Consider the following 23,603-nt stretch of genomic DNA (forward strand, 5'->3'; position numbering starts at 1 on the left):
TTTGTTATTAATAATAATATTAATCTGTTATGTTTTTAGGAAGATTAAAATATTTTTTTAACATAAATATGAAAATGGACTGCATAATATTTTAGCCAATCTTTTTCTACCCATTTTAATCAGGACAAATATGAAAATAGGATTATCATTGACAACAATAATGGGATCTTTCATCATTATATTGGAGAACAATCTTATTAGAAATCAGAGATAGACCAGTAAGCACTATAAATACGTTATAGAATCTCCATGTTCAGGGGTTTATAGCACATTCAGGCGGAAGGCTAGAGAACCTTCCAGATTTGTCCTTGCAGTAGTCATACAACATATAATTTCTTTCCACCCATTTAAGCCTGTTCAGTTGCTTTTGACTGAGGCCTTGAAATTCCGGTTGCTCCCACCAGTGGCCACTACACGACTGAGCAGATGCCACACACCCATCCACTTCGAAACCTTGATATGATGCAACTAAAGGAGCTTTACTCCAATCTATTTTCACTTTTCCTCCATCCGTGGCCCAGTCCTCCCCATTCCAAAGGGTGGAGATGATTTTCATGGGTTGGTTCTTTAAATAAGGCACCCCAACTCCTTCATTGTTCTTGAACACCCTGATGGGTATTGAATCCACACCAAAGCTGCTCACAAATCACATTATAATATTACACACAAATGTTTGAAATTAAGAAATCTTTCATTGGAAAACAGTGGAACAAAATTTAGAGAAACTCTAAACTTTTCTACATGAAATGAAATGGAAGAGAAATCGATGATCAACTATTGAATTATTTAGATTAATAGGAGAGAAGATCGCATACACTATTTGCTCTTGGTTCCAAAGAATTGAATAATTATGGAAATCTGCAGATGGATCAAACCAGAGACGAATTCGTTGCTCTCTGTTTCCAACTCCACCAGCGAAAACGTTGGTTTGTAGAATATAATCCTTTCCTTGTAGGTTTCCAAGGAATTAAAAATCTATTTCATCATGGGACAATGAGTCTGAGGACATCTGATGAAAAATACACGGACAAACATTTGAGGATGAGGTGCACAAGGAAAATATTTGTAATCAGTAAAGATTGACAAATTTATAATTATATTGGGACTAGGTTAAAAGATAAACAGAGGATTCAAAAATGGTGAAGGGAGTTTATATAGTGGTGTATAGCTGTCTTTTATATTTTCTACTTGGGCTGTCAAACAGGTATCGAAGGGTTCTAGCTTATATACATAATATGCAGTTACTGTTCCTGCAGAATTTCCAGGGACCAGCTTAATTTTCATGTTAAAGCTCCCAAACAAGTACTGATTTTTCGAAGCGAAACCAGACCCTGAAGAAAGAATTGAAAGACAATATTGTTATGATTTAAATCATGATAAAACTATCCAATACAATATACAGTCTGCTCGGTTGACATATATACCTGAAACTCTGTCCATAAGGAGCTATACTGTCTGTCCATCGTTTGACAATTTGACATGGTTGCCTCCCCATAAGATAGCATAGTTTTCATTGAAGGTGGAACATTCTCCCTGAGAGAGAAAGTACATAAACAGAAACATGAATGAACAGATATAACCAGCCATTGCCCCTCCTTTTAAACTAGAAAACCTCCTATAACTAGACATATGGTACCCAACGGATTCCGAGTGAGTACTTAAATGCTTCTCTCGTATATTTATACCCAATGTTTATGCGTAGGTACCTATTCATGATGCCAAATTATTGGTGAAGTTTCTACACATGAAGAGTGACGACATAAAGAGAACTATTATGAAAGCAGAACGGGTCATCTTCTTCTCTATGCTGGAATCTGTTCCACCTTGTGGTTATCCACACGGCTTGAATACTTACAACGTATAATATTTGTTGAAGCGGGTAAGATTCTCCTTGGTTTGTTTTTGATCGTTTTCATAAGATTTTAGTCTTGGAAAAGCGCGTATTGAAGAATATAGGATCCAGAAGATGTATGTGGCAAGTAGACCCAGTTGCCTGCTATGAATTATATTAGAATTTCAATATATATACTGTCGAGAAAGGACACTAAGATAAGTTTGGGGAAGAAAAATAATATTGTATTATAACTTATTGGTATTTGATACACCAACCAAATTTTTTTTTAAATCACGTTCAAAACATAGAAAGATATTCTTCGCACTAATTTTGGCAAGAGCTCAAACCCAACATTAGCTTTTAAAAGCTCAAAACAGGTAATAAATTTAACATATAATTTATTAAAAACAAAATAATTTATATATAGAATCTGAACTTAGAAATCAATGATGCCATTAAGTATGCAGAGGTTGTTGTTGCATAACTATGGGGATTGCATTGTTAACTTAGTGTGCAATGGGTACGCCAAAATTGTTAACTTAGTGTGCAATAAAGTTAACAATGACCTTTCACACGATTAGTGAAGTCTTCCGCTTTGTGACCCCATGCTTGATGCATTGGTAGTGTCATCTTGTGTGTTGTGCTTAACATGATACCTTGTGTGCAAATTGGTGTCTAATGCAATGTATGAATGTCACCTACAATGCAAAATATTTTTTTGTCTAATGTTGGCTCAATTAATGTTTTGTGTGAAATCTTTGGGCATTACATTATAAAAATATCTGAAAATGATTTGAAGTGTTTTTAAAAAAAAATAGGAATGGATGAAATTGTTGAGGCATATTAAGGTTTCACTTCATCCCATTGATGTCATGATCTTTTAGCTTGAGTGCATGAAGTTCATAAGCCTATTAGAGTTTCACTTTTATCAATGAAATATTACACTTAGCATTGATTGAACCATCAATAAGAAACCATTAGTGGAGAAGTGCTAGATTAAAATAAAATACGCATTCACTTACAAGGATTGAAACATGAATGAAACAAAACCTTTAAATCAAGAAGATTAGCAAGCTCCACTATCGCCGAGTTAATGCTATGTTTATAGTTGAGAACAGAGAGAGAGAGAGAGAGAGAGAGAGAGAGAGAGAGAGAGAGAGAGAGAGAGAGGGGGGGGGGGGGGGGGGCGATAGAGAGTGAGATATACAAAAGAAAGGATAAAAAGATATAGAGGAAGAGAAAGAGGGATATATATAGCAAGAGTGGGGGAGAGGGAGAGATAGAGAGAGGAATACAAGTGGTGTAGTAGAATGATAGAGAGATAGAGATATAAAGATATAATAGATAGAGAGAGAGGGACATAAAAGGTTAAACAGAGAGAAAGATAGAGAGAAATAAAAATAAAGAGAATTAGAGATAGGCAAATAGAGATGGAAAGTGGGGGAGATAACTCAATGGTCATAGAGAGAAAGAGAGAAAAAGATACATTTGGAGAGAGAGAGAGAGAGAGAGAGAGAGAGAGAGAGAGAGAGAGAGAGAGAGAGAGAGAGAGAGAGAGGTGGGGGGATAGGGAAAGAGTTATAGGTGGAGAAGGGAAAGAAATAATAGGAACCGATAAATAGAGTGGAAGATGAAGAGATAGAAAGAGATATAAATGGCAAGGTAGAGTGGGAGAGAGATGTAGATATAAGGAGATATAGAGATGGGAAGATGAAGGAAGAGACATACAAACTTAGAGAAGTAGAGATAGACGCATAGAGATCAAGAGAAATAGAGAGAGACATGGACAACGAGAGAGAAATAGGGGGGTATAGAGATATATATGAAGAGAAAGAGAGATATATATAGGAAGAGAAAGGGATAGAGGAACAAAGAGAAACAGAGAAAGATATGTAGAAGAGGCAAATAAAAAATAGGGGAAGGGGTAGGGAAAGATGGTCCAATAAAGAGAGAGGGAAAGGGAAAGTGAGGGGGAGATATGCAAGGAGATAGAGGTAGTGAAATCTACATGAATATAAAGAGATAGAGAGTCGGGGGGAGAGGGATAAAGAGAGATAGTGATGTAAAGGTAGAGATACAGAGATAGAGGTAGAGAGATATAGATAGAAAGAGATGGAGAGGGGAGTAAGAGGGAGATAAAGAGATTAATATCAAGACAAAGATATCTAGTAGGAGAGATGGAGTGAATAAGGGAGAGGTAGAGATAGCTAGACATATATAGAGAGAGGGAGGGAGAGATAGTGAGATAGAGATAGAGGAGGCAATAATGAGAGAGAAACGTGATAGGGATAGGTAATATATAGAGGTTCAAAGATAGGGAGAGAGGTCAAAAGGAGAGTTATAGAGATATAGAGGCAATGAGGGAGAAATTAGGACTGTATGTATATAAGAGATAGATAGATAAGAAAACCAATTAGAGAGGGAGGGAGAGGGAGAGAAGAGAGAAGTAGAGAGAATTAAAAAGATATACAGTAATAGGGAGAGAAGGATAAGGAGGAAGACATATGGATAGAAAGAGGGAGATATAGGGATAGAAAGGACAAATAGATATAACTTGGGAAATATAGAGAGGGTGAGAGAGATAAATATATATAGAGGGAGATATTGAAGGGGAGAGTAAGAGGGAGATGAAAAAATAGACATAGAATGAGGAGAAGGGTGAGAGGGGGGATGGAGAGATAGAAGGATGAAGATATAAGAAGTAATATATAGAGAGTGGTGTAGAGGGATACATATGGAGCTTTGAGAGAGAGAGAGAGATGGATGGAGCGATAGAGTGAATATGAGAGAAAGAAAAATACTAAGATATAGAAAGAGGGAGACCTAGAGAGATGGGAAGTTAGAGATGAAGGTGCAAGAGTGAGAGATAAAGGTCATAGAGAAAAGTGATAGAAAGAGTGCTAGAGAGAGAAGGGGCAGAGTGATAAAGATAAAGATATAGAGATAGGAAGGGAGAAACAAGTGTGTGAGATAAATAGAGAGGATAGAGTAGCAGAATGATATGGAGAGAGGGAGTGATAAAGATGGAGCTAGAGGGAGAGAAATATAGAGGATAAAGAAGTAGAGAGCAATGGAGAGAGAGACTCTAGGGAGAGAGAAAAAATGGAAAGATAGGGGGAGAGGGATGCAAATAGATGTAAAGAGAGAGGAAAGTAAAATTAGAGTTAAAACTATATAAATAATATATTATATATTATACTTTATAATTTATAGTGTATAATTTAACACATAATAATATATGACTATAATATTATTTTAAAGATGCATTCAATAATTTACATTATATAAAATGTAATATAATAATGATATTTATATTAAGTTTTTTATTAAGATAAAACGGGTTTTACAAGGACCGAAAACCCAAATCTAGAAATAAAATAAGCATAACAATATCGAACCAGTCCAAAGCCAACAACCAAACTAGGATAGAAACAAGGGAATCACCCCATAGAGTCCAACAAAAGAAAAACAACAAATCTCTGGGCAAACCTAAAAAAAAGTAAACAAGAGATTCCATGAGCTCATAATTTTTCTCAATGATGTTCCTATTCATATCTTCCAGTTCCTCCATGATGCTCCTAGGGGTACTCTTTTCTTAATTTTTTCCCCTGGTCCTAGTAAATGAGCCAGTAGACTCCTAAACTCTGAAGAGAAACCATGCTCCAAAGAGGAAAGCAAATAAAATGGAAGAGACATATTCCTATCATATCTAAAGTGGTTCAAAATAGTAAAATGATAGGAAAAAATACCGGCAAAATGACCATCCAAGGTAATGCACCTAACTATCACCTATGCCACATTTTCCCAAAGACTCATCAGGTCCTTTTTGTTGTAGCCCCGTCAGTTATTTTCCTAACTGTTGGGACTCATTAAATTTGACTCAAGTTTAGAGGCCCATTTCAAAATTTTGCTTTGCATTTCCAAATGATCATAAAATGAGTCAGTTTGAATGGCCTAGTTAGAGAGAGGGTAAAATGGAGCTAGTTGATTTTCAAGGGGTAAGGCTTTGGAAACTTGTTGTACACCTTTCATTTGGCCTATGCAGTGTATTGTAACTTTAATTTTTTAGTTTGGATTAGTTTATGAAGTACCCATTTCAAGGGGTGAGCTGAAAGTGCATTTTAGGTGCAAATGCATATTTTACCAAGTAGCCTACTTTGAGTGCTTATATCTTTTTCCGTATTGATAGTCATGGTGAAATTTAAAATGTATTGAATTCTATGCATAAATGTGTGCCTCCATGCAAAATTTCAAGTCTTTATGAACCCATTTGCTCAGTTTAGCAGGCTCAATCTATTTGCAGTTTATTATTTGACAAGTCCTTGTTTCAACGGCTAGTCAGAGCCCTATTTTTGCATAAGTGTAAAAGTTCCTTTAGTGAGTGTCATGTCAGAATGTTTGTTCCAGCCTATTGTTGGTATAAATGACAAGCTATGTTTCCAATTTCAAGCTCTTGCCAATCCGTTTAGTCGGTTTTCAAAAGGGTTTCTTGAGCCATCTGTTTGAGTGTTCCGGATTTTCATTGCCGTATTAGTTAAAGTAGCTATTTTCATGAGCGCACCATTTGCACCCAGTTAGCCTTTTGGTCAAACTGAGCATTCTAAGTTTTGATATGTACTTCAAGGTACCTATGTCTCAAATTTGAGGGTCTACAAAGATCGTTTGATATTTTTAAGAAAGGCATATGAGTTGCCTGGACATTGACTTCATCAAGTCCATAGTGCCGACAAAGCTAGTTGGTCATCTTTGACCATTAATATCTCTTCACTCAGGATTCATCTTGAAAAACAATTTGGTAGAGTTCATTTTTGTATATCAGAGTACCACGTCTGTCAGATGGCGAGGTCCAAAAAGTTGTTTTGACTAGTTTGAAAATTACGTCTTCGCGATTAAATGCGAAAATGTGGCGCAAGCGCCTGAAAGTTGCAAAACTCAGTTTAATGATCCAAAAATGGTGCTGATTGATTCCAGAGATATTTTTAAAGTTCATGAGGTATTTTGAAAGTCAGTGGCATGAAAATGAATTTTTTTTAAGCCGGACCCACTTTGGGGCCCGACCTGGATAAATGCCTATGCATTAATTTTATGGTGAAATGGTCTTAATTTAGAGTAATGCATATCAAGACCAACTCAAATGCATATTGGCAAATTGGTTTATTAGGAGATGATTTCGTTTCATTATGTGGGCATATAACTAAGAGGTTTTTTTTTATGGTTTTCCTTTGGCTGACAAATAAAAATTTCAGAATTTCAATTGCAAGGTGTAGTTGCAATTTGCTATAATCAGCATTTCTCCCTGTGTGGTAAAGGAATTGGAGTGGTAGTTGAACATGAAGAAGGGGAAATTATAATCCTTTAAGAAATGCAATTGGCAGGTAAAATGATTTCCTTTGTTGGTGCATGGCATTAAAGAAACATTTAAGCAAATGCATTTGTAGGTGTATCAGCAGCAGTATCCCCTGCGATGAGCAAATGAAGAGGCCATATAAACTCTCTACAAACTGCAAATTGGCTGAGGTAAACCAGTATAGTCTACTGCGAGGAGTGGAGTTTAGGAATTTTAGAAGTTTTCAAAGCAAACTACAATTCATAGCTACTAGTATTCCTTGTTGCATGTGGTGTTTGGGGGAGTGTAGTGAAAACTTTAGGCAACTGAAAATGCCAACAGCCAAATCCAATAACATGTGGAAAAGGCAATAGAAACCTTCAGGCAGATGCAAATGGTGTTGAATATTTTTAGAAAACTTTAAAACAAAATGCCAAAGTTCTCCTATGTGGAAGGGAGAGGGTTTTGTAAGTTTTAACAAATGCATTTGGCAGGCATTTGGGGAAGATTTTAAATTTTCAAAGTAAACCTAAATGGCAGTGAGTACCAAACCCCCTCCCATGTGAGATGCAGCAATGGAAACTTTTAAAAACAAATTACAAGTTTCCAGGCATAAAGCCCAGCCAATCCCCTCCCCTCTGCGTGGATCTTTGGCTGTTAAAAGAATGAGGTATAAACTCTAAGGTAAAATGCAATTTGCAGGCAAAAGACCCACATTTGGCATGGTGTGGAAGTTAAAACTCTAATGGCAAATGTAAACAGCAAGATGGGCCTCCCTCCTCCCACACATGATTTAGAACATATAAATATTCAAATGAATGCAATCTTTAGGTGTGTTTTCCCTTCACGTGCAGGAAAGGAGGCATTGAAAGTTTCAACCAAATGCCATTAGCAGCCATGGAAAACTCAAAGAAAGCTTTCAAGAATGCATAGTCCCAAGCAAAGCATTATCCCACATTCACTGGGGAATGGAAGTTTGTGATATTTAAAACCAAAGCTCCACACTAGTATAGTGTCAAAGTCTAAAGACCTTTTGACACAAGGTGCTGGTTGGGCACCCAGGTGGACCCCACGCATGTGGGCACATTTCTTGAGGCAACCAAGGAGGTTGAGTGGTGACCAAGTGGGCCCAATGCATGCACGAATCCCGAGGTAGGTGAATTTTGCAAAGAACAAATAGGTTAAAGATCGTGCAGGTTTAGAGAAGATCAACAGTGCACGCAATTTCACATAGTGAAGGTGCACGCCGGATAAGCTTCATGAAATGGTGAAAGATTAATGAGTGAGCAGGTTCGGAGAAGATCAACGGTGCACGCGATGTCACGGAGTGAAGATGCATGCCAGATAAGCTTCGCAAAATGGCGAAATGGTAAGGATAGTGCATCTTGGAGATGATCCAACGATCGGTGTTGCTCTGTGAGCCAAAGATGCATGCCTGTTACCCTTCACGAAATGGTGAAAGGTGACATGGCAGGTCTAGCTCGCGGGTCCCGTTGACGTGGCGACAATGTGGCGATGACATGGTGAACAAGTGGAGAAAGGTGATGTGTCATCCTAGGTGGCGCCTAGTGGACCTCATCAGTGAATCATAAGCCGCCACATGGTAGGGCATCAAGAGTTGAAAAATTAAAAAATCATAGTTAATGATATAGTGCAGACTATAATGTGAAATTCAAAAATTTAAATGATGGTGCACATATTTAGAATTAATTCGCCTGAGAGGTTATTTTTGGCCAAATATGCATGTATCATATATCATCGGAAAGCTCTCAAAATGAGGAATGAAGTTATAAAATTAGTTTCAAAAAATATGAGATATCTTGAGAGAAATTTCCATGGGAAGGAGAGAGGAAAATATTCAGTTGGAGAAAGGGGAGACTTGGCAGTGTGTTATGCAGATCTAATCTTTTTTCCCTCATCTTCTTATTCCCATTTCTTATCAATTGTAATGGTTCCAATTTTTGAGAGATTTTCTCCAAGGATTAAATTTGAAATTGCATGTTCTAGTGATGGCATCTTTTTATTTTTGCAAATGACAGTGTGTTCTTCGAGGTTTTCAGTGTTGTCTTTGTTGTAGATCTTGTTTCAGTTTGCAGGTTCACACATATGCAAGGCATGTGTGATTTTCCATGAAATTGTCTCCAAAATGTATTCAGATTCATACAGTTTCATATTGTCAAGGATAATTTGGATTTGTCTCTTTTAGCCTTCTCTAAGAGTGTAATGTTTGTCTTTTGGGTATTCCTCAAGGAAGAATTTAAATCCTGAAACCAAATATTAATGATGTTGAATATGTATATTGGATGCGTAAGCATGATTTTATGACAGAGCATAAAATTGTATGAATGTAAATACATGAAAATTTAATGTTGAAAGGAACTTGCATTTGAGATTTCTCTTCTAGTTTTATGGATGACTCTGTGGCCTGGATAAGGCACTGATCTTTTGTAACATTGAAGGGTTGTCAGAACATCATTTAAAAATCCAAAATCAAAATATCTTTTATTTTCTGTTCTATGGTAGTGCCCATCCATTTCATGATTCAAAATATTGTTGAGTTGTCAATGTAGATTTAGCCTATCTACAATACCCTCCTTGTTGTTGAACCTTTCATGAGATCTATCTACTTTTATTAATGTTGTCATAGGTGTATAATAGGTTTAATTTGAAGCATCAAAGGTATACCCGCCTAGGTTTTGTAGAGCCCGAAGAGTAGAAGGATTCATATCCTTGTCATGGTGTCCAAGCCCTGAGGTTCTTCATAGATTGAATTGGCTACTTCATATATCAATTGAAGGTGTACTTGGGTTAATTAGTTTTGATGAACAACACTAACTATGTCTCTTTTTCTCTTCTTGTCAAAGAAAAAAGATTGCGCTTCCTTTGTCACCTTGCGCTCTCTGTTAAACTTCCTCCCATCCATCTGTAGTCTGGTGATTTCTATTATAAACTCCTCATCAATTCTAAACTCAACACCATAGGTATTGAGCATTCATTTACTCCAACCCTTAACAAACCCCTTCGTCACCCTGGGATCATATCCATGCAATTTTTTAGGGTATGGGACAAGTCTTCCATCCAAAATCTTAGTCTTCATTTCCTTAGTTTTCTCCCACTTCTTGCACGAGGATGACTCAGCTCACTTCTTATTTCCTCCCATGTTCAAATTTCCTTTTTCAATCCTGAGATTAACCGTCTCATACCCAAACCCAAACAAGAAGAAAAAATACTAGAAAGCAAAGAACAATCTGGAAGTTCTAGTGTTGTGTCGATTCTAATTAATGCAAAGAGTGGTTTTACTCATGTGATAAGATTACATCATTAATATTTGGTTGTTGATAATAAACAAGATCCACAACATCCTTTCATGCTAGATCACACAAGTTCCTTGTGAAGGTTTCCCCTTCCGTCCACCATTTGATATTCTCAAAGGCCACACTCAAGTTAGCCACATAATCCACAGGTTAATTACCTTCCCTAAAGACATGTGTTATTCGTACCCCATCCATCTTGGTAATGAAATCAAAGCAATCATGAATAAAGTGTTTAATTGTCCAGTGGGACATTTATTTAATCAGACAACTAATAATATTAAGGGACTCACTTTCAAGTCATGCCTTTTTATGACCTCCACAAACAACAAGTTGAAGCCCAATGTAGGCTATATTTTCTTGAGCAAAGTGGTTTGTTTGTGTACCCAGAGGGAGCGCCACAACTGAGACAAGCCTACCATTGTGATCAAGTGAAACTCCCCCACAACCTATCGGCCTAGGATTTCCCTTAGTCACCCTATCAACATTAATTTTAATCCACCCTCTTGGGGGTGCAACCCAAGAAATATTTGGTTTGGTATGCTTAATCTTAGTAGTGGGTTTAGAAATATCCCAATTGATGTGCCATTTGTTAATGACTACCCAATGCAAAGCTAGGGTGGGAATATAAGGGTCATTCCTGCGTGAAGGACAAGAGGAAACAAAGTTTTCTTTGATGAAATTCTAAATACAGTGGGCCATAGAGAAGGTTGAAGACTCTTTGTATTTGAATATCCAATTGTTCCTTTCTTTCCAGATACCCCAAACAATGTGTGCATGCATGAATCTCCACAACACAATAAGGGAAGGGTTATTAGAAGGGCATCTCCACTATATCCAATAATTGAAAATATTGAAAGGGAAACTCCATAAAACCCTCCAGAGGTCGAAAAAATGAGCTCATATATCCTAGGCAAAAGAACAATGGATCAATAGATGGGAGACATCTTCAACATCCTCTTACACAAAAAACATCTATTAGGAATCAAAATCCCTCTCTTTCTTATCAATAGAAAGCACTTTGTTCTGCATGAAAACATAGAAAAAGATGTTAATGTTAGGCACTAGAAGGTGGTTCTAGAGAAGAGACCAAAAAGGAGTAGGAGCACAAGATCTAGATTGCAAGGAAAAAACTTGAGACATTGAAAAACCACCAGAGGAGGGGCTATCCCAAACCATAGAATCCTCGATAGAGGATGAAGGAATATGAATAAAAGAAAGCTAATTCTCAAGATGTTTCAACATAGGATCTTGTCTCAGAAGATCAACCCACTAGCCTTTTCGAATATAATCAGTAACCAAAAAGCCAACCTAGTCCACACACAAAGCTCTACGTTGACTTGGCTAGGGCTTATCAATCAGGGGACCATCACTAGCCAACCAGTCTTCCCATAACCGAATCTTCTGGCTATTTCCAAGACTCCATCTCAACCCTTTCAAGATGATGGATTTCATATAAACAATATTCATCCAAAGAGCTGAAGCAACCTAAGGGATAGTAGGGTCTTCCAACACTTGTTGACAAGAGTGGAGCGGACCGATATATTTGTTCTAGATGATAGACATCCACTCTTTAGGCTCTGTAAGACATCTCCACAATTGTTTAGAGAGGAGAGCTTTGTTAAATCTTAGAATATGTCTAATGGCAAGACCCCCAAACCTCTTAGAGAGACAAAACTAGTCCTATGCAACCAAATGGAGGCTTTTTTTGGTTTCTATACTCGTCCATGAAAAATTCTTCTGGATTTTCTCCATTCTGTCCACAAATTTTGGAGAAATCTTGCATAAGCTCATTGCATAGATAGGTAAATTTTTCAAATAAGATTTAATCAATTGGAGCTTTACCACCTGGCTCAAAAGAGCTCCTTTCCAGACTAGACTAGAAAGAATTAGGGGCAGGCCCAGAATAGAGCGAGAGCCCCAAATAAGTGGATGACAAGGAGGCCAACTTACACCCCAAGGTATTAGCAATTTTGACTTGCCCATAATTAGGGATATTAAAAAAGAAGATAAATCTTTTGGGAAGGTTAATCCTTCGGGCAAATCCTTTCTCATAAAGAGGTAGAAGTTGCTTCATATTTTTAGCTTCGAACACTGATCCTTCACCCAACAACATAGTATCATCAACAAATTATTGATGCAAGAAAATCTGGATATGAGAAGAGGGGTGAAGCCCTTTAAGCCTAATAGTCCTGACATCTCTGTGAATGATTCTACTGAAGGCTTCTCCCATTATGACAAAAAGGAATGGAGAAATGGGGTCCCCCTACCTGAGACCTCTAGAGGCTGAGAAAAAACCTGATGGAGAACCATTAATAAATAAAGAAAACTTGGGGGTAGAAATACACTGGTTCACCAATTGAACAAAATGAGCACTGAATCCAAAGGCTTGAAGCATTTTGATCAGAAACTGCCAGTTCATCCTATCATAAGCCTTGAGAAAGTCTAACTTCAACACAAAACCAAGCTTCTTATTAATCAATAGAGAGTGGATGTTCTCATGGATAGAAATAATTGTCCAAAATATGGCGTCCCAAGAAAAAACCATTCTATTGCTCCGAAATCAGAAAAGGAAGGATCTTTCTCAAGTGAAGAACCAAAATTTTAGAAAAGATCTTATAAATAGAATTAGAAATATCGATGGGTCTGAACTCCTAGAAGCAACTGGCATTTGGCTTCTTGGGAATCAAAATAATGAACGTGGCATTAAGCTCTTTAAGGAGTGACCGAGAACCAAAAAATGCTTTAGCAACATTCACAATGTCAAGTCCAACAATGCTCCAGAAAAGCTAAAAGAAACACATAGGAAACCCATCAGGTCCCCAGACTTCATTACCTTCAAAACAGAAAGCCACCTCCTTAACGTCTTCAAGAGAAGGGATCCTAGTAAGCTCTTTATTCATAACTTGAGAGAAACTTAGTAGGAATTCTTTGAGAATCTCATATTGCGCATTTATATCTAGAGGGCCTTCATCAGCCAAGAGAGAGGAAAAGAACCAAACAACTTCCATACACATCTCCTCCAGCTTATCAACCCAATGGTTGTTGGTATGAATCCTCTTAATTCTATTGGAAGCTTTGTGTTTTAGAGTAGTCATATGAAAGAATTTGGTATTACGATCACCGCTTTTGAGCCAAATAGCTCTACATCTCTAGTTCTAGTATTCCTCTTCTTTAGAAATAATGTCATGGAGTTTTGTACGGATATCCACTTCTCTATCCATGATGTGGGGATCATAGTTAACATTTTGGATCTACAGTTGAATATCATCAAGCGCCCTTTTCAAAGTATCCTTCATCTAAAAAATGTTCCCAAAAGAGGATTTATTCCATTTTAGGACATTACCTTTGATGTTGGTCAATTTTTAGCCACTCTGTACATAGTTGTTCCCTAGATGTTAATGTCCCATCATTCTTCTATTTTGTCATACATTTCAATATTAAGGGTCCACATCTTCACAAACCTGAAGGGGAATGCCTTTCTCCTACTCAGGGAAGAAACACTCAGAGTAATCAAGAAATGGTCAAAACCAATCCTCGATAAAGATGAAAAATAGCAAGAAGAGTCCACCAACCAATCCAAAGATATGAGACCTCTATCCAATATGTCTTCAATTAGATCCAAGCCACTTCACCTATTTGAATAGTTTAACATAGTCCAACTAAGATCAAGATCTTTAAAACCCATAGAATTGATTATATCTAACAGATCTCTTGTTTGCTATCATCAGCAATCGAGGCCCCACCCATCTTCTCCAAGTTAGAAATAGGGGTGTTAAAATCTCCCATCAGGATCCATTTCTCATTGGGAAAGTTCTTCCTTGCATTCACCATAGAAGAACATAGAGACTTCCTCTCATTATAACCATTAGGAGCATAAGTATTGGATGGAATCTAGGAAGAACCATCACCAAGATTAGTAAATCTAGTTGCAATGTGATTAGGACTGTTGATATGTGGTGACTGATTAGCAAAGTACTATACACTCAACATGTATCCATGCCATTGTAATAAAACCCTAAAAAGGCTGACTTTGCTTGTTGCCGTAAAAATGCATGTTATAAGCGGCTGGGATGCTTAAGGCATTGTAAGGTTGATGTATTGTTTTTGCTGGATAATAAGAAAGATTAGACGGCTATGCATGGTGGACGTAACCTATTCTGGGTGAACCACGTTAAATCTTTGTGTTATTTGTAACCTGTTTTATTTCTTTATCTTTTGTATTTAAATCTGCATATAATTGTTAGTTCATATTTGCTTCGGATCTACTTGAAACCCTAACAATTGGTTTCAGAGCGAGGTTTTCTGTAAATGAGCAGGACTTTCAGATTTGAGTGGGAGAAATGGAGGATTCCAAATTTAAGGTCAAAAAGTTTAACGACCAGAATTATCAGTTATGGAAAATGCAGATGGAGGATTACTTGTATCAAAAGGATTTGTTGCAGCCGGCCGTTGGAAGGAAAGGCAAAGAAAGCGACCACAATGTCAAATGAAGAGTGGGACATTTTAGATAGAAAGGTACTAGGATCCATTCGATTATGCCTTGCACTGTCTGTAGCATTCAATATAATAGAAGCAAAAACAATTGTAGATTTGATGGCGACATTGGCTAAGTTGTATGAGAAACCCTCAGCTTCGAATAAGCTATTTCTTATAAAGCGTTTGTTTAATTTGAAAATGAGTGAGGGAGGAACTGTAGCGGAGCACTTAAATGAATTTAATACAATTACCAGTCAATTGTCTTTGGTAAAAATTACCTTTGCAGAAGAGGTTAGGGCTCTCTTGATTTTATGTTCTTTGCCAGAAAGCTGGAATAGCTTGGTTATGACTGTAAGTAACTTTGTCTCTGGTAAAAATACTTTGGTATATGATGATATTGTTGGTGTTATCATAAGCGAGGAAATGCGAAGGAAAAGCACAGGTGAGACTCCAACATCATCAAGTAGTGTTTTGAATGTGGATAACAGAGGAAGATCAAAGGAAAGAGGAAAAGACCCTTGGAATGAGAAGTCACGAGGGAAGTCAGAGAAAGGACACTCTCAATCTAGAGGAAAGAAAGATTGTTGGTACTGTGGAAAGCCTGGTCATCTAAAGAAATACTATTGGTCTCAGAAAAACAAAGAAGGAGACAAAAATGAAAATGATAGTAAGGAAGCTAATATTGCAAGTAATACTTTACAAGATGCTTTAATCTTATGTTTGGATAATATTAATGATTCCTGGGTAGTAGATTCTAGGGCTTCATTTCATGCTACACCCCATAGAAAATATTTTCTAGATTATGTTCAAGGTGATTTTGGACAGGTATATTTGGGTGATGATGAGCCCTGTCAAATTGTTGGAAAAGGAAAGATAAAGATCAAGTTGCAGAATGGAAATGACTAGTTTCTGCAGGAGGTAAGACATGTTCCTAATTTAAGAAGAAATTTAATTTCTACAAGGCAACTAGGTAGTGAAGGTTGCATAATTACCTTCTCAGATAGTATCTGGAAGGTCAGTAAAGGATCATTAGTAGTAGCTAAAGGTGCAAAGGTAGGCACATTATATCTATGTACTGGTAACACTTACTCTACCCTAGCTACTAGAGATAAAGTTACTGCAGGAACAACAACAATAGATGTTGCAAGAACAGATTCGATAATGTGGCATCATAGGCTTGGGAACATGAGTGAGAAAGGGATGAAAATCCTTCACTCCAAAAATCTATTGCCAGGACTAAAGAAGATTGATTTAGAGTTCTGTGAAAACTGTGTTTATGGTAAACAAAAAAGAGGCAGATTTCTCAAGGTTGGGAAAGAGAAGAAGAGTGAGAAGTTAGAGCTTGTGCATTTAGATGTATGGGGACTGGCTCAGGTATCATCTTTTGGTGGCTCTTGTTATTATGTTATTTTTATTCATGACTCAACCAGAAAAACATGGGTATATTTCCTAAAAAAAAATCAGATGTTTTTGAAACTTTTAAGAAATGGAAAGCTTTGGTTGAGAATGAGATAGGAAAAAAGTTGAAGTGTCTCAGATTAGATAATGGAGGTGAGTATTGCAGCAAATTATTTGAAGATTACTGCTCCTTAAATGGGATTCGAAAGAAGAAGACAGTTCCAGGAACTCCACAGGAAAATGGTGTGTCAGAGAGAATGAATAGGACTATCATGGAACGCGCGAGGAGTATGAGATTGCATGCTAGATTGCCCTTACATTTATGGGCATATGTTGTACATACTGCTGTCTATTTGATAAATAGAGGACCTTCAACACCTTTATATGGTGGTATTCCAGAGGAGGCATGGACTGGCAAAAAGGTAAATTATTATTTTCTGAAAACCTTTGGTTGTGAAGCTTTTGTCCATATTGATAAAGAAAACAGAACCAAGCTTGATGCTAAATTCAGAAATGTACCTTCATTGGATATGGGATAGATGAAAATGGCTATCGGTTATGGGATTTTGAAAATAAGAAAATAATTAGAAGTAGAGATGTTATATTCAATGAGAAGGTTATGTATAAAGAATAGATGCAGGAAAAGAAGCATGAATAGGACAAACAAGAATATGTGGTGTTGGATGAGATTCCTAAAAGTGAAATGCCATAGGTACCTGATGCTCAACAACAATAGATTGTCCCACAAACTCCTGCAAGTGTTAGACGTTTTACGAGGTCAAGTAGACCCCCTGAAAGATTTTATCTTTCTTTGTATTCTATTTTATTAACTGATTTTGGTGAACCAGAAGAATATGAAGAAGCAATGCAGGTGGATGCCAAACAATAGTGGGAGCTAGGCATGAAAGAGGAGATGGACTCCTTGATGAAAAATAAGACTTGGGACTTATTCTCTTTACCTATAGAAAAAAGAGCCTTGCCTAACAAATGGGTTTATCGGTTGAAGGAGGAGGAAGGAGGTTAGAAAAGATATAAGGCCAGACTTGTGGTAAAAGGTTTTGCACAGAAAAAGGGTATAGATTATGATGAAATATTTTCTCCTGTTGTAAAAATGACTTCAATTAGAATTGTACTTAGTCTTGTGGTTGCAGATGATTTACATCTTGAACAATTAGATGTCAAAACAGCTTTTCTCCAGGGAGATTTGGAGGAGGAAATTTACATGCTCCAACCACAGGGATATGAGGTCAAAGGTAAGGAGAACTTGGTGTGCAGGTTGAAGAAAAGTTTGTATGGCCTAAAGCAAGCACCTTGATAATGGTATTTAAAATTTGATAGTTTCATGGCTTAACACGGTTAAAATAGATTTCATTCTAATCATTGTGTATATTTTAAGAGATTGGATAATGGCAGTTATATAATCCTGTTGCTTTATGTTGATGACATGCTTGTTGCTGGGTCTAACATGCAACATATAAATGATCTTAAACACAAATTAGCTAGGTCATTTTCTATAAAGGATTTGGGTGCAGCTAAGAAAATTCTTGGAATGAGGATTACACAGGATAGGAAAATAGAACCTTGAATTTGTCCCAAAGTGAGTATATAAAGAAGGTGTTGAAAAGATTTAACATGTAGGATGCAAAAGCAGTTAGTACACCTTTGGCTAGTCATTTCAAATTGAGTAAGGAGATGTGCCCAAAGGCACAAGAAGAGGTAAAGAAAATGTCTTACATCTCGTATTCATCAGTTGTTGGCAGTCTGATGTATGCAATGGTTTGCACAAGGCCAGATATTGCACATGCAGTGGGAGTTGTGAGGAGGTTTATGAGTAATATGGGTATGGAACATTGGAATGTTGTGAAATGGATTCTTTGGTATTTGAAAGGAACTACTACAAAGGCATTATGTTTCAAAGGATCTAATGCTGCTCTGAGTGGATTCGTTGACTCTGATCTGGCAGGTGATATTGATTCATGGAGGAGTACTACAGGGTATGTTTTTACTATAGGGGGAAGTGTAGTCAGTTGGATTTCTAGGCTGCAAAAGGTTGTTGCACTTTCAACCAGTGAAGTTGAGTATGTTGCTGCTACAGAAGCCAGCAAGGAGATGATTTGGTTACAATGTTTTTTGGAGGATTTGGGTCAGACATAGGAGGATCACCCATTATATACTGATAGCCAGAGTTCCATTCATCTTGCGAAGAACTCTGCTTTTCATTCAAGGACAAAGCAAATTTAGCTCAGGTACCACTTCATCCGAACTATTTTGGAGGAGGGTCAGTTACAGCTTGAGAAGATTCACACAAGTGAGAATCCTGTAGATATGTTCATGAAGGTAGTTCCATAGGAGAAGCTGATTTCTTCATCAGTTTCTGTTGGTCTTGTTGATTGATAATTGTGGAATTTATACCAGTCAATTCCAAGTGTTTTATCCAGCGGATGCTACAAGTACAGTGGTGTCGTCTAGTATCAGTCTCCAAGTGGGAGATTGTTTGGTGTGGAGCCTGATCAGTCTCCAAGTGGGAGAATGTTGATATGTGGCGATTGATCAGCAAAGTACTGTACACTCAACACGTATCCTTGCCATTTTTTTGTTGATGAAAATCGACATTGTAATAAAACCCTAAAAAGGCCGACTTTGTTTGTTGCCCTAAAAATGCATGTTATAAGCAGCTGGGATGCTTAAGGCATTGTAAGGTTGATGTACTATTTTTGTTGGATAATAAGAAAGATTCGACGGTTATGTATGGTGGATGTAACCCATTCTGGGTGAACCACGTTAAATCTCTGTGTTATCCGTGTCCTGTTTTATTTCTTTATCTTTTGCATTTAAATCTGTATATAATTGTTAGTTCATATTTGCTTCGGATCTTCTTGAAACCCTAACACTTGAGGACTAGTCGTAATAGCTAAACCTTCAACTAGATTGAGGTTCCAAAACATAGCAATACCTCCAGATGCACCATCAGCATCACAATAATGGACACCACAATATTTAAAGACAACCAATTTTAGTTTTAATAGTTTTTCAGATAACATCTTAGTCTCCTAAACTAAATAAATATTAGGTCTATGATCCCTCACCATATTAGAGAGAAGATCATTCTTATGATGGTGGTTCAAGCCCTTATATTCCAAGAGATGATTTTCATTTGGTAGAGATAGGGGAGACAATCCCTATATCCTATAACATTCTCTAAGATCCATCTACAATATCAACCCTACTTTTCTTATCCCTATTGAAAAGATTCGCGGGTCTTCCCAATCCTCTTGTTTCTAAGCCACAATCAGCTCTTTGTGTATTTCTAGTCTTAAACCCAATTAAGCCCGAAGTTGAACCATTACCAACAGGGGAAGGTGAACTATGTCATTGATTCTAGGATTTAACTTGAATAAAAGTGTTTCCCTCCTGCAACGTAAAATTATTATCTTGATTTTGAGAGGTCGGAGACTTGGTAGAGGTCACCATCTGCATAGCTTCAACTTGAGATGACAAGGGGTTAGACAAATTACCAACATCCACCATGAACCTAATGATTTTCTTTCCTGAGGTAGGAGAACCCGAGGTCCCTGAAATCAAAGTCTCACCATTATCCTCCACATTGGGACTTACTCATCCATTGTAGCCTGCGGGGAATGAATCTCCTGATTCAAATCTTTAGGCTTCTTATCTTGCAAAACATTCATAAGATGATGGATAGCTTATGAGAATTATCTGCAATGAAAACAAGAAAAAGGAATGGATTCATATTCCAATTTTTGGACCCATACACCTAGTTTAGAATTAAAAGTGATTTCCAAGGGGATATCCACCGACTATTTAATGTTCACACAAATCCGGGCGTAGACCAATCTTATTTCAACAATCGTCATAGGTTCCAGAAGCAAAATATTGTCAAACCACTAAAAATTTCCTCATCCCAGTATTCCAAGGGGAGGCAATGCGACCGAACCCAGATGGGGGCCTCATTAAACTCCCAATCCTTGGGGTTAAAACTCGACTCCCATTTCTTCAACACCAGGGTGGATTTACTCAACATCCAAGGTCCCCTAGACATCATATATTTAAATCTTCATCATGTGCAATTGAAAGAAAAGGAAAATAATCCATTAGCCATCACAACCACTTCAATGGCCTTTTCCTTTCCTTTTTATGGATGCCCAGGCACGAATGCTTTCAATGTTGGGATGAGGCCCCACAAGTTTACCAACCAGAATAGAGGCCATATTGGTCTTTGTTTTCTCCATGATACAATCCAGAATTAAAATTAAAAAAACCCCAATGATAGGGTCTAATAAATGTGACACCGAGGAGAGAGACTTATCTTTAGGGCACACACCAAAGAGGACTTACCACTTTCTATTACAATCAGAGGTCATAGAAGAGTCCAACTGACTAGAAGATTCCTTGGGACCCTCAGAAGCACACGAAACTTCAGTCTGGTAGGACGAAGAATCATTACGACACATTGGAACTTCTTGAGTCCTGCCATCGCAAACATCATTTCCACCCCCATCAAATTTCCCATTTTCATCCTCATTTCCTGAGACACAATCCACACTCCCTCCACCATTTCTGCAATTTCCTACCTACTATAAATTCAATTTCAAATGTTAATTATTATACATAGTTATAAATATAATTATATTATAGGTAAATTAAATTTTACTATTTAAAAATTTATCAATTAAATTATAATAATTTTATATTTGTATTTAATAGTTGTACAAATATAGGTAAAATATATTATATAATATTTAATTTGCATTGTAATAAAAAAAAAATTATTGTAACTTATAATATATAATAATAAGCATAATTATTTGTATATAGTTTAATTTGTGTAGTATAAAATATGTATTCTATATTAATTATAAATTATATTATTCAAACCTATAAGATTTCCACAATCCATTCGAATCTTATATGCAGTTTCTGGATTTGATTGTGTTGGAAATTTTTACCATCAACGTTTCGAATCACACTCTATGATTCATCATCAGGATGCAAGAAAGTTTTTTTTCAACTTCTTAAACTCTCTTGCATCTTGATGATGAATCATAAAGTGTGATTTGAAACATTGATGGTAAAAATTTCCAACACAATCAAATCAAGAAATCGCATACAAAATTATATTATTTTTTATATTTTACAATTTGTAATAAAATATAATATTACATATATCCATTATATCATTTTTAAAATATATTTAAATAATGTACATGAATATCAAATTTTTTCTCATCTAATTTATAATTTTTTTTTTATCTATTTTATTATTATTTACATTATTTGTATATTTATTACAACATTTAATTAATCAATATGTAACATCACTAAAAATATATAATTAAAAACTATACAATTTAATTACTTCACAATTATATTTTTTATGTGAATGCTTCAATATAGATGAAATTTAGAGAGAATGATATGAAATGTATAGTTTCACTACATATACTTATAATTGCTTTAGAAAGAAGTACCAAATGTGAATTAGTATATTTTAAAGGTATTATACCCATTTCATTTTTCTACATAAAATATTTTAAATGGTATTAAAGCCTTACCTTCTTGGGTGAACTCCTCCATGAAGTTTATAAAGGCTTGAGGTTCAATTTATTGCTTACAATGTACTCACATAGGCTATGAAGAGCGTACAAAGAAGATATGATGCTGATGGATGGGCATGGCCATCATTGCATCCCCTGCAAAGGGACATGCCTATTCTGGCTCCGAAAGGGACCTGTCATACCAGCAACATGCATCAACATACATGTCCGAGACATACATACCATGCCAATTTTCCGCAGTGGCCGGACCCACGGTATGTGATGTGGAGTTGTCGTGGACTCTACGGTTTCAATCATTGGGCCTCACACGAAAATTACGTGGAAATGCCGGAGGATGGCCACAACTCACTTAGTGGTTAGCGACATTATTTTGTGCATAACATGCACATTAAAATCAAAAAAAAAAAAACAACCGCTGGCGACTGAAGAAACTGTGTTCAGATGACATACCCATGGGAAAAACAGGGAGCGGGCTTTAAAAAAGCCACAAAATACAAAAAACCACTAGTGATTTAAGAAACTGCATTCAGATGGCATACCAATGGGAAAAAGAGGGCGTCGCTTTCAAAAATGAAATGGTCATTTCACAGGGCAAATAGAAATGGTGGCCACACAATCCTCAAATCAGCGAAAGTGACTAACACACCATGTTAGTCGAATTTGTCATTTTGTGGGGCAAAAGGAAATGGAGGCCATGCAGTCCACGAATCAGTGAAAGCAACTAACATGCCAAGTTAGTCGAATTCGTTGTTTCATGGTCCAAAAGGAAATGGCGGCCATGCAGTCCGCGAATCGGCGAAAGCGACAAACAAACCATATTAGTGAAATTCGTCATTTCGCAGTCCAAAAGAAAATGGCGGCCATGCAGTCCACAAATTAGTGAATTAGACTAACATGGAATCTTAGTCACTTTCGTCATTTCATGAGGCCAAAAGGAAATGGTGGCCATTTCACGAGGCCATAGAAAAAGGTAGCCACATAGCCTGTGAATTAGTGAAGCAGCATAAGACGCCATGTTAGTCGCTTTCACCATTTTGCGAGGCCATAGAAAAAGGCGGCCACACAGCCTATGAATTAGCGAAGCAACATAAGACACCATGTTAGTCGCTTTCGCCATTTTGCGAGGCCATAGAAAAAGGCGGCCACACAGCCTATGAATTAGCGAAGCAACATAAGACACCATGTTAGTCGCTTTTGCCATTTTGCAAGGCCAAAGAAAATGCCGGCCATGCAATCCATGAAACAACGAAGGCACATAATACGCCATGCTAGTCTAATTCGTCATTTCGCGAGATGAAACAAAATGCCGGCCAAGCCGTCTATGAACCAACGAAGGTGCATAACATGCCATGTTAGTCTAATTAGTTATTTTGCAAGGTGAAAGAAAAAGGTAGACATGCAGTCTGTGAATCAACAAAGGCACATAACACGCTATGTTAGATGCTTTCGCAGTTTCATGAGGCCAAAGAAAATGTCGTCCATGCAGGCCATGAATCAGCAAAGGCGCATAACACACCATGTTATAGACCGCACAGACCTTTCGTAAGTGATCAATAACGTAAATTAAAAACTTCATAAGTGATCAACAACGCAACTTAAAAATTTCATAAGTGATCCACAATGTAACTTAAAAATTTCATAAGTGATAACCCTATTTTCCGCTCCAAATTCTCATTCAA

General features: G+C 36.9%; 1 pseudogene; it reads right to left on the reverse strand.

Moving 5' to 3' along the window:
* Positions 1-253: 253 nt before the first annotated feature.
* Positions 254-23,191, reverse strand: LOC131074023 (probable xyloglucan endotransglucosylase/hydrolase protein 5; annotated as a pseudogene).
* Between the last annotated feature and the right edge of the window lie 412 nt (positions 23,192-23,603).

The sequence above is a fragment of the Cryptomeria japonica genome, chromosome 4 (assembly GCF_030272615.1).
Source record: "Cryptomeria japonica chromosome 4, Sugi_1.0, whole genome shotgun sequence".
Classification (NCBI taxonomy): Eukaryota; Viridiplantae; Streptophyta; class Pinopsida; order Cupressales; family Cupressaceae; genus Cryptomeria; species Cryptomeria japonica.